This window comes from Rhinolophus sinicus, chromosome 15 (assembly GCF_057876585.1).
Source record: "Rhinolophus sinicus isolate RSI-liver-muscle chromosome 15, RSI-T2T, whole genome shotgun sequence".
NCBI lineage: Eukaryota > Metazoa > Chordata > Mammalia > Chiroptera > Rhinolophidae > Rhinolophus > Rhinolophus sinicus.
The window spans coordinates 19,493,872-19,510,590 of record NC_142515.1 but is presented as its reverse complement, the minus strand read 5'-3'; the positions used below and the strand labels follow the sequence as shown (position 1 = coordinate 19,510,590).

The 16,719-nt window shown below is 36.0% G+C and overlaps 1 long non-coding RNA gene across 1 annotated transcript in view; it reads right to left on the bottom strand.

Moving 5' to 3' along the window:
- LOC141572790 (uncharacterized) overlaps positions 1–16,719 on the bottom strand; it is a 148,885-nt gene that overhangs the window by 55,808 nt on the left and 76,358 nt on the right. Inside the window, exon 2 of the long non-coding RNA XR_016018815.1 lies at positions 11,946–12,082. This is a non-coding gene — a long non-coding RNA (uncharacterized LOC141572790). The remainder of the gene's footprint in view (positions 1–11,945; positions 12,083–16,719) is intronic.

Below are 16,719 nucleotides of genomic sequence, written 5' to 3'. Positions count from 1 at the left end.
TAACATGTAAATGTATATATTTTCATGATTGCAAAATAAAACATTCAGGCTGATTCTAACACTTTCTAATATCCAGTGAGTACTGACAGATTTGCTGACTTTAGATCCAATTAGTAATTTTTAATAGTGAATAAGGTCACTGGATGAGTAGCAATTAGCTATAAAAACAAAATTCTTAATTTCATTTCTGGTAGTCTTAAATCAAGGCAAAAATATTACAAATGTAAACCGACCCATCAACTTTGTTTTTTCTTAACACTTTCTTTTTTCCAGCTTATTCTATATTTACTTTTCAAACTACACCATATTACATGATTAATGTAAGGAAATATAGAAAAGGTGGTGAGCAAATAGAAAAACAAACATAACAAAATACCCACAAGCTTACCACTGTAACACAGTTACTCAGTATTTTGATAGAAAGCCTTCCACATCTTTGTTTTTATGCATATATAAATGTTTACTCAGAAACTTAAAAAAGCAGTACATATTGAACACATGATTGAAATATGATTTTAAAATTAATAGTAATCAGTTATCAAACATATAAGTCTCTGATTTCTGGTAATGCTGGAACAGCCCAATCAGACTACACATAACAATTATATAACCTAGCAAAAAATGAACAGCACACTATTTGAAGGTGGAAAGTATAGTGGAGATACCTGTCTTAGTCCTCTCAGGCTGCCGTAACAAAACACTATAGAACAAATGGCTTAAATACTAGAGATTGGAAGTGAAACAGGCATAGGATAGACATCCCATTCCAATGAGGACAAATAAGAAAGAAGGGGGAGGTGACAGATCCCAAGTAAGTCCAAAACTTGGCAAGGCAAAATTCTGTTAGATCTTAAAGCTTAAGAATCATCCTCTTTAGTCTAATGTTCTGCCATACAGGCCTACCAGGGTGGCAGTGTCACCCCCAAGGCATGGCATGGCACACCTGCCACTTTGGCTCCATGGGTCATCACCCCTAGGGCTCTCTGCCTGGGTTCCACCCATGTGACACTGTCTCCTTTAGTTCCAGCTGGCAGTGTTTCTGCTGATATAATCCTATCTCTGTTCCTGGCTTTTGATGAGATGGCTGCTTAAGTTCAAAAGTCACGTGCATGATCTCTTCATCAAGTGATAGTTCAGCCACACCTTTCATGTTCTTTTCCAAACATGCTGTCTCATTTTTTTGCAATATGGACAGGTTGAGAATTTCCCAAATCTTTAAATTCTGGTTCCTTTTCCTTGACATTTCATCTCTCTCTTCTTGCATTTTACTACCTATAAGCAGTCAGGAGGAACCACGCCTCTCCTTCAACCATTTTGCTCAGAAATCTCCTCCGCTAAATACCCATTTTCATTGCTTACAAGTTCTACTCTTCACAACACACTAGGAACACAGTTTAATCAACTCCACAATGCAGTTAGGCCTACAATGTTTAATTCTCTGTTTCCTGATTAATAACATAGGGATAATGACGTCTGTGTTAACTGATTCATAAGGTGATTGTAAAAGTAAAATTAAGCACTTTTTCAATAACCATCCTGCTTTTTCAAGCATGTTTCCAATTATATTCCATCTCATACCTTCTACTTGCAATGGACTACTCAACCCTGTTGCCTCCTTACAAACTGGACTCTCCTTCGTCCATGCCTTTGGCATGCCAAGGTATGAGATACGACATTCCAGCGAAGTCAGGAGACTTCAGCAATGAGCTATCCATTATTTAAGGTCAAGTTCAAGTGCCAAACCTTTCACAAGCATTTCTTTGAATGCTTCTTGGTCATACTCAATCTTTTTCCCCTGTAACTACCTTGTATGCTTGACAGAACTTCAAATTAATTATTTCATATAACACGAGTCACCATAATGAACCTGAACTGTAACTATCTGACTTTCCTACTAGATTTTGTGTACAATGAAGACAAAGACTCGCTTTACTTCCTACTGTGCAGTACAGCACCTGCACTGTATCTTTACAATCACTGGCACTCCAGAAGTGTTTCTTGCCTTGAACTGGGTTAGTACATCCACAGAATTATTTCGTGTATATGAAAAAAACCGTAAGAGCAAGATTTCTATTTTGATGTCTATTACCTCATTTTTAATTGTGCCGATTATGCAGGTGTTACTAAAGTAGTGATTTTTAGAATAGTCCCAAGTAATTACTATTCCAAATAGAGTCAGGGGCACGCAAATACCAATTAAAAAAATTCCTCAAGATTGAAAAACATGGATATTAATATTACAATAAGGAAACTGTATGGAAATGGTTAGACAAAGGGCCACCTTTTTAAAGTGGACTTTTACACAAACTTGAGTCTCTTTAATTCTCTGATAGACAACTTTCATTGTAGACACATAAACTGTTAAAGCTGAATTTTTGACAACCTAATACATTTTTCTTTATTAAGAAATGGACAGGTACTCTCACTTTGCATGAGTTTTATTATTGCTATCATCTGACCTGAGAAATAGTCATTCTGTACTGTCCTCTCAATCAGCTTAGTAGAGTCAAGACTTAAGGGGTGTGTGTGTGTGTGTGTGTGTGTGTGTGTGTGTGTGTGTGTGTGTAATACTAAGCACATATTACATCAGTCAATTCCTTTAAGTCTGCGATGTTGACCGGATTGTTCTTTATTCTTTGGGTATGAAAATAGTACAGTAAACCTCCTACTATTGCTCTTCTCTTCTTCCTAAGGAGTTATGTCCAATACTGCAATTCAGAAAGCAATGGTAGTGATAAAACTTCCAGTACAAATGTGCCCCCTCACTATGTTTTTCTCAAGCTAGGGGTGTCCTTAATGATGCACGCAACACCAACGAGGACACATAAATCTGGGATCCACACTTCTGAAAGCCTGAAAAACATGATCATTCTCTCTCTCTCCCCTTAATTTGCCATTGCAGATCTAGTGAAATATTTCATTTATTGCAGTTTTAATGCACAAACATGAAATGCAAGAAATGCAATTTACCTTTCTGCAAATGCAGACACTAATCCTCTTCCATTCCCTCATACTTTTGAGATAGTATAACTAACTATAAGTTTAAGGTAAGAGGTAGCCTTTATTTCTATTCCTTGCTTAGGCTGAGTTCACTCCAGCAGAGAGGTTAAATATTCTGTTTCCTCTTAGAGTAGATTCACTCTGATACCACGGTAACTGGAAACAACTACTTTGATTTCAGCAAATCCTACAAAAGTGTACTTAATCCTACTATGCAAGGACCCTTTTGACACAACCTAGGAGAGACATGATAATAACCCGCCTTCACAGGATTCTTTTAGGGGGAGTGTGCATAATTGATAGAAGAATGAAGAGGCCTGAAAGAAAAAGCAAATCTTTGAATCAAACAGAACTGAGTAAACAATTTGGGGCACTATATACTAAAAGCAATTTAAAACAAGAGCTTTAACTGGATTTTACAGAAGCAAATTGAATAAAATAGTCACAAAAATGGATATGGCATTCAGGAAAAAATGTACACTGGTTCAGATAAATTAGGCTTGTCACTTGTGGTTTTCATTTTTGATCTCTTGCTCAATGAGGCGAGCTGTAACTTTGTCTTTTACCCCTAGCTCACTGCAGGGGAAGCAGGCCAATGCCTTTATTTTATTTGGCTAAAGAGTGTGGTCATTAAAGGAAGCAGGTGTCTTTTATATCCATCTGCGTTATGATGTTAGAAAGGATTTAAAATGTTGTCCAAGGATCTTGAGCATATTATGTGACCCCAAAATTTTAGTCCGGGTAGAGACTCTCTCTAGCACAATCATCACATCCCCAATAAGCAGTGACCAGAGCTGGCACGGCTTGAATTTTAACAGTGAGGTAAATTACCAAGAGACTGAGTTTTGACTGGATAGTTGATCTTTATGTGGGACTGGATTGTGGAATTGGTAGGTTTCTTCACAAGAGGCCAAGAAACTTCATCCATCAAGGATGTGTTGATTTTTTATATGTTTTATTCCTTTTAATTTTCTTCCCCTAGTTTTTGAAAAATAGCTTACTTAGGAGTTAGGTATAATCAGTACTTATAAAGCCATTTACCTCATATGTGTGATGTCATTTATGGGTGATAGGGAAAGGGAGAAGCAGGGGGAGAAAGATTTTTTTAATAGTGTGGGAGATATTAACACTTCGTACTGTTTTCCCTAGTGAGTGAGTGAATAGTAATTAAGTGCTAACTTAGGTGGTGTGCTGACCAGCAGTATTCACCTAGGATGTTAGAAATGCAATTCTCAGGACCCCACCCTATACCCACTGAATTAGAAACTCTGGGGGTAGGGCCCAGCAATCTAGGTTTTAATAAGACCTCCAGAAAATTCTGATGCACATGGAATTTAAGAGCTTCAAGACGTAAAGCCACCATTGCCTCGGGCTTGGTTGCCTTGGTTTTTTCTTTGTGTGAGCTGAATATGATTCTTCATTTGAAGATCACATATACATTTTCCATGCAGTGTGGCTGTTACACACAAGCCAACTATTTTGAATATTATTCAAAGTCACAACAGTGTGTTAAATGTTGAAGAAGAAAGTAACTATACATACTTTCTGAGAAAAGGTATTCAGTACTCTATGCAAAATTAGAGTACCAAAGGAACTTCTGACTATATGCAATTTTTGCCTCAGAACTGACTTTAAAATTTACAACCGTCATACACACAAAAGGTAATTTCATGTAACTACTCCCTATATTTTTTCTGAAAAAAAAAAAAAATGCTTGACATGTTAGGAAGATGGAGAAAATGGAAACCATTGAAAAGATTTTTGACACTTTTAGTCATGTGATACTCTATATAGTCATGATCTCACTTCATGGAACTTACTGACTGCTCCCACCATTTGCAATGTTATTAAAGAGGAGAAAACTGAGTTTTCAGAGAGCTAGAATAAGGTTTTAGAGGGTTTTGTGGGGTTTTTTTTTTTTTGTATTTTATTGTGCTAAAAATCACATAACATGAAATTTACCATCTTAACCATTTTAACTGTACAGTTCAGTAATATTAGGTATGTTTACATTGTTGTAAAACAGAACTTTTTCATCTAATGAACCTAAAACTCTATACCCATTAAACAACTCCTTTATTGCCCTCCCATCATCCCCTGGGAACCACCATTCAATTTCTATGAATTTGACTACTTTAGGATGGAAATTATTTAACCAGGATATGAATCTGAATCTCTTCATTTCTGAAATCTGTATTATTTTTCCTTCACAACATGTTACTTGTCAAACTAAGTTAAAACAATGTTCTTGGCATTTAAGTCTTATTCCTTTCTTACCAATCTGAATATGTGTGTATATTTAACTGTATCAAGGCTGCCCTTTTGTCAGTTTCTTATAAGTACAGGCTATTTTCCCCCCATTTCTGTCTTGCTGATCCTTAGGATGACCTCTGTGTTTCTTTTTATCTGTGAAAACTCTAACTCCTCTGAAGTTCTAGCCCTCTCAGTTTTTCCACAGTGGTTTCTCTCTCTCTCTTTGTCCTGAATTCCCCCATAGAAATTACTGCTTCACTACACATCTTGTCAATAAGAATAATGGACTCTCCGTTCTTGTAAGGTCCTTAAATTCCAACTAAATCAACAATTCATCTGGTGCTCGAAGCCCCTCAATAATAGAGTATAGGCTTGTTCACCCCCAGAATTGTCTGTACCCATGCTATTGTTGCACGTCTCTATTCCAACTCTCTTCCCTATGTGGAGTGAAATGTTGTGTCAGTATAGCTTCTACCCACTCTTTTTTGGTTCTCCCCCTTGGTGCCTTAGCGGGTGAGTCTAATGCCTTTTACATAGAATATTCCATAAAATATTAATCTTCTCAAGAAACTTTTCATGTACAAGTTAAATACTTTCCATCTTTCATAATTTTTAAAGGTCTTCTCTATTTTGGGTACCAGCTTAAAAACATGACCAATGGCTTTTTCTCTTAAAGAATGACACCCAAAACTAAGTCAGTTCTGTAAGTTTGTTTTACCCAGTAGAGTAGAAAAAGCATTAGTTTCCTTATACTTGCATTTAATAAGGGCTAAAGTATTCTCATCATCATCATCATCATCGGTATTGGCAGCCACTCTTCTTTGATGACATCTATCCGCTCACTGTGCCTATAAACTTATTGTTAATAGAAACCCTTTAAATATGTGTCAGCTATACCATTAAGACAAATGAGGCCAGTCCTAATTCTAGTTCCTTTTATAGAATTTTCTCTCCACTTTACATGTGTGTCTTCCATGTGTGCCTGTTCTTAAGGAAACACATGTGGTCTTGCCTGGTATAGAAGTTGTAAACACAACTTTTATTAACTCCGTCAGGAGAACAGGATTGAGCATACTTAAAAAGCTTATGTGGAGGAAACTATGCACAGATTTTGTTTGATTATTTTTAAGTTACCCTAAGTCCACCACAGCGTTCCCAAGTCTCACAAAATTGACACAATGCTCCCAAACTTTTCATCAAAACATGCTCAACTTTGGAAGCTTCTAACTGGCTCTGAAACCAGGTGGGTTTTAAAAATTACCCTAATTAACAGTTTCGGGAACCATGCCATTAAATGTATTTATAAGCAGAAATCTCTTTCTCATGATTTGAAACAAGAGGGGAAGAGATGAAGCCTTGGTGTCTTTTTCTGTCTCTGTCACTGACTCACCCTTCATTGCAGTGAAAACCAATTAACCTCCTCCAGTTTCCCTATTTGTGAAATGAAAAAAAAAAAATCACTGGGAAATTTGAAAATAGAGGTTGTGGAAACTTTTAATATGTGTAGATAAAAGGTGCTGTATAAATGTAAAATCTACTTTTTTAAATGATGGAAGTAGATTAAATTTGAGCAGGAATTGTTGATAACCATCTAAACCATTTTTAGCAGGCAACACTTAATATTTATTTGTATTTCTATTGAACATTTATACTGAAAATCTCCAAACATTTTGTATTTACATATGGTCATGCTTCTTAATTCTTTCATGAAATGAGGTAAAATTCTTTATCTTAAACGCCTAGTAGATGCTTTAATAGTATAATTCCTGAAACCTGGAGAAATTCATATTGAGGAATGACTAGCAAAATATTCCAGTCTCCTAAATTCTTGAGAGTTCTTACAATGAACTTGAAATTCAACTCTACTGCCCTAGATGAGAAGATTATGACCAAAATGTAATTAGGAGATGTGTACAGAACTGTTTTTTATAGCAGATGTGTGGTCAGATGTCTTTTATTTTGTTCTCACTAAAGAGTTACATTTTCAAGTTGTCTGAACAGTCTTGGGCCAATCCATGTGGGTTCTTTAATACCATCCCATTTCATTATTTTAGTTATTTTCATGATCTGTAAGATTCAGTATCTAGATTTAGGAGTCTGGACTGACTAACTGATTATGGGTCCTTATCAAGATTATTATCTTTCTGAATATTCTTCCTCTTTTCAAAAATAAGCCAAAGAAAGTCTTTAATCCCTGTATCCCAGGTTAGAATAATTCTGTCTATGAATGTGTCTCTTTAAAATATAAATTTAAAACACCAAACAGCCAGTTAAAATGTTCACTTACCTTTAAGTTGAAAAAAACACACTATTAAACTCTATTAATAGATAAAATGAAAAGTCATAAAAATAATAATATTCATTTAAGAATATTAATATGGTGATGTTTAAAAAGATTGAGTCATTTAAGTTCTAGGGTATTTGAATACCATCACATAAAAATTCTAGTAAGTTGAATGTTTTTAGATTAGACCATGCCTGAAGGGAAAATACTGGAAATTATAAGAGCTCTATTATTGAAAGAAATTTCTAAAAAACAAATAAACAAAAAAAACAGACAACAAATAGCATCTGAGTCAGCACACACCTATTTCTCTCTCTCTCTCTCTCTCTCTCTCTCTCTCTCTCTCTCTCTCTCTCTCTCTCTCTCTCACACACACACACACACACTCACAACTCTGAATATTGTAGAATGGTCTGACAACCCCTGGAAATAAAATCACAGCCCACATTAAATCCGATGCATAACTAATTAGGAATGCACATTACTTAATTATTTGCCCTGAGGAACATGAATAGATCCTGTATAGATCCAAATGGTCTGGAAAAATTGCAGTTCAGGAACTCATACTTCAACTGTGTCTATTTGAATGTTCACATCATGATATACCAACTCCAGGAAGATTTTCTTGATTGATTTACAGTATCAGTTGAGTTCACATCATATTGACAAAGAAGCAGTGTATTGCCAAACACTATAAGACACTTATTTGAACATCAAGAAGTCGTTGTTTCTGAACACTTATACAGTTTTGTGATATGTGTCTTTCAGGAAAAATCTAGAATGGTACCTTCTACATTGTGGAAACTTTATGCATGTCTTGTCATAATTGATTTAAACGTAATTTTTAGCTTTTGTGAGTCATGGGAATTCTACTTTTACCCTCGATAATCAATGCATAGGTAATTACAGTTAAGTTAAGCCAGATACATGACAGTATGTATCTTTTGAGGGTGAGTGAGCAAGAATGATTGGAGGATAAAGGGGAAAGGGAGTTGAAAGAAATTAGGTGATGAGATGAATTATTCAAGGTCTATATTGAATATGGAATTAAGTGAAGCTGGAACTGAGATAATAGAGTGACACATGGGAAAAAATGAAAAGTGAGGGGAAGGATGGTCTAGATTAAGAAAAAAGGGACTAAGGGGTTGAAGTCTAGGAAAAAGTTAAAGACCCTAATTTTTGCTGAGTGTGGCACAAACTTAAAGTCCTTTTCCAAAGTGTACTCCAGGCAGCCACTACTGATTGACGCAAGTGTGCATTTGAAATGAAAAACTATTATATTTGATTTCCATTTTTGGATTCAGACACTTGGGTGGCTAAGTCTCCTGCCTTTGATGGCAATAACTTGAATGAATCATGTCTCAGCAATGGATGTCAAGTAATGGCATTTAAGAACTTGAGTGATTATATCTGCATCAACTGCCTTATGTTAGAGAAAACAATACCACTATGAGATCAGTGAAAATCAAGACCATGGCATTTAGGGAGCAGCAGGAACATACTATATTGTGACAACATTTCATTTAACTGACAAGAACATGCTCAGTTGTGTGTCTTAGGCACTGAAACAACAGCCTTTCGAGATTTCTAAAAAAAAAAAAAAAATTCTTTGAGCTGATGATTTAAGGTGATAGCCATGTTATTGTATTCCACCTCAGGTGTATCCACTAAAATGATATGATTTGCTAGAACGCAGTATGGGTCACCATCAACCCCACCCACTACAAAGAACATGCCAAGGTTAATTAGAAACAGGTGCTGTTGTCATAGTAGGCAAAATCTCTTATTTGTGTGGGCTGGCAGGCATACTCTCATTTTGGGCCACCCCTCGTGCTCTTTCAAAATGATAGCCTTGAAAGTGATATGTACTAGGACAATATTTAGCTGCCTTTATTCAACAAATACTTCTTATGTACCATGTGAAAAGCAGAGCTGGTAAGCTATAGGAGATGAAAAGACAAAGCATATAGTCTTTGCACCGATTCAACGTCCATCAGGGGAAATACTTGTATTTATTCATCCTTCCTGTCCCAACACAAATGTGATTTCTTTAAGATTAGTTTTCTCATTAGTTCTTACATGTATTTATTCTTTACAGAACTCTTGACAGTTGCAATATCTCCCTTTCCCCTGGCTTATGAACTTTATGAGGCCATATTCTGAGTCTGTTTGTTTTCCATTTATAACCTCAGTATTACCTGACACATGGCAGGTCCTAAATAAATATTTTTAATAAACAGATAAAATTATTATTGTAAGAAAAAGCAATAACTTGTTATGTTGGCATAAAGTCAATGTGCCATTGAACTTTAGAAGAGAAAGGAGTTGCCTCTATCTAGAGCAGGAAAACATTCATGAGACATTTTAACAAGATTTCAAAAAGCAGAGATCATTTGGATTTGTACAGATAACAGAAAGTGGTGAAAACTGAATACAAAGTCAAAAGGAAGTCAAAAAGGAATAGTTCATTATTTCTATCTATGTATCTGTTATCTATCTATCTATCTATCTATCTATCTATCTATCAATCATCTGTCATCTATCCATTTAAGTATAGGTTGAATAAGGCGAATAGACGTAGAAACATAGAAATGAGTATTGGGTCCACGGTATGGAGATCTGTTGTAGAATGGTGATCAAAGAAAAATTGTGAGTCTGGAAAAAAACAAGGCCATATTTATGCTTCAGTTGTATTAAGCTCAGTGGTAGAAAAGGTGAAGAGACTGAAGACCATAACATCAGATAGGAAGCTATTGCAGTAAAGACAGTGAGGATATGGCAATGAAAATAGGAAGAAAGAAAGTTCAAACGATGTCGTGAAGGGATTTGGAAGCACTTGGAAATTAACTGAATGCAGAAATGGAGATGCAACAAAAAGAGAAGAGTAAAAAGTTCATTGGTTTGTTCAACATTTTTTTTTTTAACGAGCACTTACTAGGTGCCAAAAAATAGAGGTTTTAGAGCGATAATGAGTATGGTAGAGCATTAATTTCTTTTTCCAGCTTTACTGATATATAACTGACATACAGCACTGTGTAAGTTTCAGGTGTACAGCATAATGACTTGACTTACATACATTGTGAAATGATTACCACAATAAATTTCGTTAACATTCATCCTCTCATATAGATATAAAAAAGTAAAAGAAAAATTTATTTTCCTTTGTAATGAGAAATCTTAGGATATTATACCACACAGGAGTGTTAACTATAGTCATCGTGTTGTACTTGTGTATCCTATAACTGGAAGTTTATACCTTTTGACCACCATCATTCAATTTTTCCTCCCCTAGGCCTCGCCTCTGGTAACCTCGAATCTAATCTCTTTTTCTATACATTTTTTTTTAATTCCACAAATAACTGAGTTCATATAGTATGTGCCTTTCTCTATCTGCTTTATTTCACCCATCATAATGCTCTCAAGGTCAATTCATGTTGTCACAAATGACAGGATTTCCTCCTTTTTTTAATGGCTGAATAATACACACATACACACACACCGTAACTTCTTTATCCATTCGTCTGTTGATAGACACTTAGGTTGTTTGCATGTCTTGGCTATTGTAAATAATGCTGCTGTGAACATGAGGGTGCAAATATCTCCTCAACATAGCATTTTCATTTCCTTTGGATATGTTCCCAGAAGTGGGATTGCTGGCTCATATGGTAGTTCTATTTTTAGTTATTTGAGGAATCTCCATACTGTTTTCCACAGTGGCTGTACCAGTTTACAGTACACAAGGGTCCCCTTTTTCCATACCCTTGTCAGTATTTGTTGTCTTTTTTTTTTTTGATGCTAGCCATTTCTGATTAAGAAATATTCAAGAACTTACTTAGCTAACTGTATTTTTATCCTTCTTTAATCCATGATTACTATTAACATATAACAAGTAAACTACTTTATTTGTTCAATCACTAATTTTGATATGGACAGCTCGCCATAGTCTACACATTTTTTGCTAGTTTAGATTCCATGGCAAAAATCATTTAGCAATAATGAAAATTAACTGTAAGTAGTTTCCTTGAAACTAACTGAATAAGGCTAAAAGAAGAAAAATGATTCATTTTTAACTTATTTATCTAGTAGTGACTTCCTGTTCTAACTAATCACGCATGGGCATATTGTTATGAATATTCAAAGGTTTTTTAATGGCTTAATATTTTTTCTTTCTTTGTTTCTAGGAACAGAAATCATAACACACATTGAAATAGAGGATCGCACATGTCAAAATCAGATAAAGTAATGTCTCATTTGATGCTCTATCTTTCATAGCACCAACAAAGGCAGACCAGCCATCAAAGGAAAGTACCACTCCCATCTGGATTGTAAGGCAGAAATAACATAGAGCTGGCTTAGTCTGGATTCCCTTGATTAAAGTTAGAATATTCAAAGGAAAAGTTTCACTTACCAAGAGTCATCGCTATCAAATGCATGTCACAGGTCTGTTTGAAGTAGATAATATGTCAGCTCCAGGTTTTCCCAGCATGATATTTCTGCTCGCTGCTTTCTACCGCGTACATAGAAATTGGTAGTTGGCAAAGTCACCTGGAGGAAAGAGGAAGAATCAGATTTTGCTCATTTTATTTTTGCTTCACTTAACCAAATAATGCTTGTTGTTTCCACTCCTTTTTCTTCTCAGAGCCACTCACTGCCCATCTTTGCCCCCTGGGATACTGACCTCTATACACTGGGTCACTCGGGCTTCCTCCTCTAGCTTCCAGCGGAGGTTGGCCAATGGGAGACTGTCAGGAATTGGAAGACACGAGGTGTGTGGGCTGTTTATTTCCTCTACTCGTTCACTGGTTGTAGTTTTTGGTAGATGCACACAATATATACTGGACCGATGGGGACAATCTCTCCTTCATGGCTCAACATTTTCTAAAGACTGCTTCTATATAGCTCCCTTCCCCCTCCATCAGGCGTGGGGATCGTAATGGCTTGCCTCTTCTGCTGGTCCTTTGGTCCATCACTATTTGTTGTGATTAGTCAGTCATACTTAAAACTCTGTACTAGTTATTTTAATAGCTCCCTTAGTGTCAGTATATATCAGTAAGGATCCTAGAAGGAAAGAGATAGTAACCTCTAAAGCTTCTGGATTTTTGTTTATTTTTAAGGTACAATGTATAATTTCTCAGGAAAGGAACATTACTCAGGATTTGGTCACTATATTACTACTCTTCCCTTCTGCATTTGTAGAAGGCAAAAATACAATCTACAGACAAGTGGTTTGCAAACGTTTTTCTGTCATGCCACACAATATTCACATGTTCACTGCAGAACGATACACAAGATAAGGGTAATACTTCCATGAGTTAAGAATTTCTTTTGCCACTTAAGAAGGTATTATTATAAAGTATGTGAGAGTAGGTTGTCATAGATAACTTTAAAACTGTGCAACTTTATTTTTAAAGAAGTGAATTTTCAAACTTTTAGTAGAAACACATTGTGCAACACACCACAGAATCTCCTGAGGATCACCTCTGCCGCAGCCTAGCACAGCTTTTGCTGAGACACACATGAAAAGATAATTCTCTTTTAGGAGCTTCTAGCATGAGATGAGTGACAAATTGTCCTACTTCTTCCATTGATTATAGTAGTCAGCCCGTTAATGACAAGTCAAAGAAATATGAATTAACATTGACACACAAGCCAATATGATAGATGTTTCAAAAATTTTTGAACTATGCTGAAATTATTTAGTTACCTGGAAACCATGAATATTGTAAGAGATGTAAGAAAACCAAAAAAAAAAAAAAAAGAAGAGAGGAAGAGAAAAAGAAGAAGGTATGTCTTCTTGACTAGTCATCCATAGATTCTTTAGATATTGATAGATTCTTTAACTGCAAAATGTTCATTGAGCATCTACAATAGCCAGCTTCAGAGTAAAATCTGCACGGTAATGAGCCACAAGCATTAATACCCACTCAGAAAGGTACTACCAACTAATAATCCAAGTAGCAGTCTTAATTCTCTAAACACAGTTTCTGGTTTGCAGTTAAGAAAGAATTAAGTGAATTTCCTTAGCGTGAAAAAGCTCATAAATATTTTGTAAGATATATGTCAACCTTATATTGTTGACTTTTCTTGAAATCACAACAGCCTGACATATTCATAAATGGCACTGTGTTTATAAATTTACATTATTAAAAGGTTGATGTATAGCTCAAGGTAGCCATGCAGATTTGCATGCATATTTTCCCCACAAATTTAAATCTCACCATTTGTTAACTGGATTATGACTAATTCTCAAAATCACTGCATACTACATCTTCAAAAATAGGAGACACTATAGAGACATTCAGAGCTACTTTATAGAATGGGCTCTGCAAGTTCATCTTCATTGTGAAAGGGAGTAAGTACTTTTATTAAACAGCTTTGCACAGTACTCATTTTTTTATGTTTCCTGTTCCTTGCTTCCACTTTAGAGAAAACTGCAGATTTTAAGGAAAAATAACTTGAATTAAACATTTCCCCCCTATATGTTTTCCTCACTATAGCAGGTAAGAGACCTCAGAGAAGTCCCAACGTCAGAGATGCTATGGAACAACTACTTTAAATGAAAGGCAATAAATATCCTTAACCCCATTTTCAGATTAGACAGCTGAGATTTGGGTAGTTTTAGTATCTGGCCTGTTCACTTACTGAGCTAGTAAGTGATAGAGTCAGGCCTTAAAAAAAACTAGGTTCAATTCCCAAGGTCCTTCTGATGTACTAGAAGTATCCTGGTCAACATTGTATAGGCAAAGACGGGCAGGACTGACAGCACTGGCAAATGCTAAAAATGATTTAAAACTCAGTGTCATCTGACGTTCAGAATAAAAGGAGCCAAAGTATGCTTTTTATTAGCTCCAGATAACTGCTTTGCCAATGTCAATCAGTAACATAATCATGAAAGAATACGGATTAAATGCAGGTTTAAAATGCAGATTTCTTCACCCTACTGCTGAGATTCTGATTTAATGAGTCTGGAATACAGTCCAGGAATCTGGGTTTTTAGCAATCATACTGGATGATGTAATACAGGTGTTCAAGAGTTATCCTTTGAGAAATGTTGCCATAGAAAATTGAAAGGGTAAAACTTCAGGTTTTCTATTGGTCATCTTAAAACACACACACACACAGAATTTCCAATGTCAAAAAGTCAGATGGGCTTCGTTGTTTGTCATTAATACTTCTTATTAAATCTAATTCTACAATTACTGAATTAAACAGTCATATTTAAGAGAGATGTGAGGATTTAACAACCGGTTTCTTGGAACTAAAAACCCCTTAGATCTGTTGCTAACCGATGATACCACCCGTGAATACATGCAACGTGATAAGATAGCACCAGTGTCCATCAGAGTGCTCCCGAATGTACAGAAAGAAAATTGTGTGTCCAACAAATGAGACATTACACTCAAAACTAATCTCTCACTTGAGGAAAGTAGATGAAGGAACCCCAAAGAGGATGAGAAAAGTTCTTTGGATCTCTTTTATCCTGGTGTGCTACAGTTATACATTTCAAAAAGTAAGGATTCTGACCCTAGTGGCACATCCAAAGAGAGCACAACAGTGACATTTCAGATATCCACTCCCACCTCCCTGTACACATTTGCCCCCGGGAGCCATCTTTACGCTACCTTGCTAAGGTCAGAAGTTCCCCAGGCAGTTACTAACTGGCAGTAGCTGTTAGTGTGAGTGAGGGAGCCGATTTCATGAATATCACCTTTCACCTAGTAGTTTCTTGCAGGACTAAAGTGATCACTAACACACAATTTCAGGTAGTATATTCTCTTGGCGTTAAGTACAGGTCATGAGGTGCACGTTGTCATAGGCTGTGAAGGCTAAAGAGTGGAACTAAAGGGCATCCAAAAAGGAAAACTCCTTAATAGAAACATACAGAGTCTGCGTTTGTAATGTATGTATCATTATGGTGGGAGGCAGCAGCTGGTGCATGCAATTGATTTTAGTATTAAAAATAAAATCCCTATCATTTGAAGATCATCAGTGGGTAGGTTTGGTCTGAATGTTTATGAGCTTCGCAGGGCATGAATAGGAAGATCAATAAAGCAAAACCAAGGGTTCCAGAAATGGTAGCAGAACTATGCTCAAAACTATACAGTTACTTAGAGACCTTTGTCTTTGGCTTCAAACTGAGTTTAATACTCATTCAGTTGTTGCCTGAAAAGTACGTTTACAATTCAGTTTTCTTGTCTGCTTAAAAGTTTCCAGCCTTCCTTATAATCATCAGATCATCTAGAAACTTTTAATCAATGCAGTTTATATTATTATTATTATTATTATTATTATTATTATTATTTGCATAAGGATCCTTTTTAATAGAAGCAAAAAGAAAAAAAATTGAGAAAGGAACAAATGTATTTCAAAGAGACTTTGGGAGGCTGGTACTTTCTATTCACAGCTAAACAAAGACTGAGCAGTTCCATATTATGTGACTGTTTCATCAAAACCACATTAATAAAATGTAAGATCATTTTCCTTCCAGGGACGATGAAACCTAGGTTGTTCATATCCCCTCAATAAGTAAGTTAAAATATAGACAGGGATGTCACCTCACCTTGGCCTGAGAATGTTAACAGCCCAGCATCCCATCAGCTTTTATTTTCTGGCAATGTTATTCATACTCAGGGCAGGAAGTAGTGGTGATGAGTCTTTCCATGATGCATATTTCATTTGAGTTATCTATAGGTAATTGTACTTTAACTTGCTGTTCAAAAAGAAAACCGCACATAGAGGGCTAGCCCCAAATGTAAGGTGAAGATGCTAAGCCTCATTTTTCAGTTATGCCAGGGAAGTGAAGTGGCTTTATTTCTATCCTGTCACAGTGCCATGAAATCCCACCAATTCTTACAGTTGAGACACATTCTCCAAAGTTACAGGATAGAAATGCCTATATGAAAGGTAACTTATCATGCCAGAAGCACCCAATAGTCCCCACGGTGAGTAGTCAATTAAATGGATCTGATTGACAGAATACCAGGGAAAAGAATACTGGAAACACCAATGTTCAGAGGCCGCAGGAGGGCAGTCATGAATATACAACAGAGCCATAGCCTGTGTGGCATAACAAAGGTGCCAAGAAAGAGCATCAGGTAAGAAATGGAACCCAACTTGTCTATAAGTATAATGTAGAATTTTATAGGCAGCAAAATCATGTTGTAGAAAAATAGCTGATAATT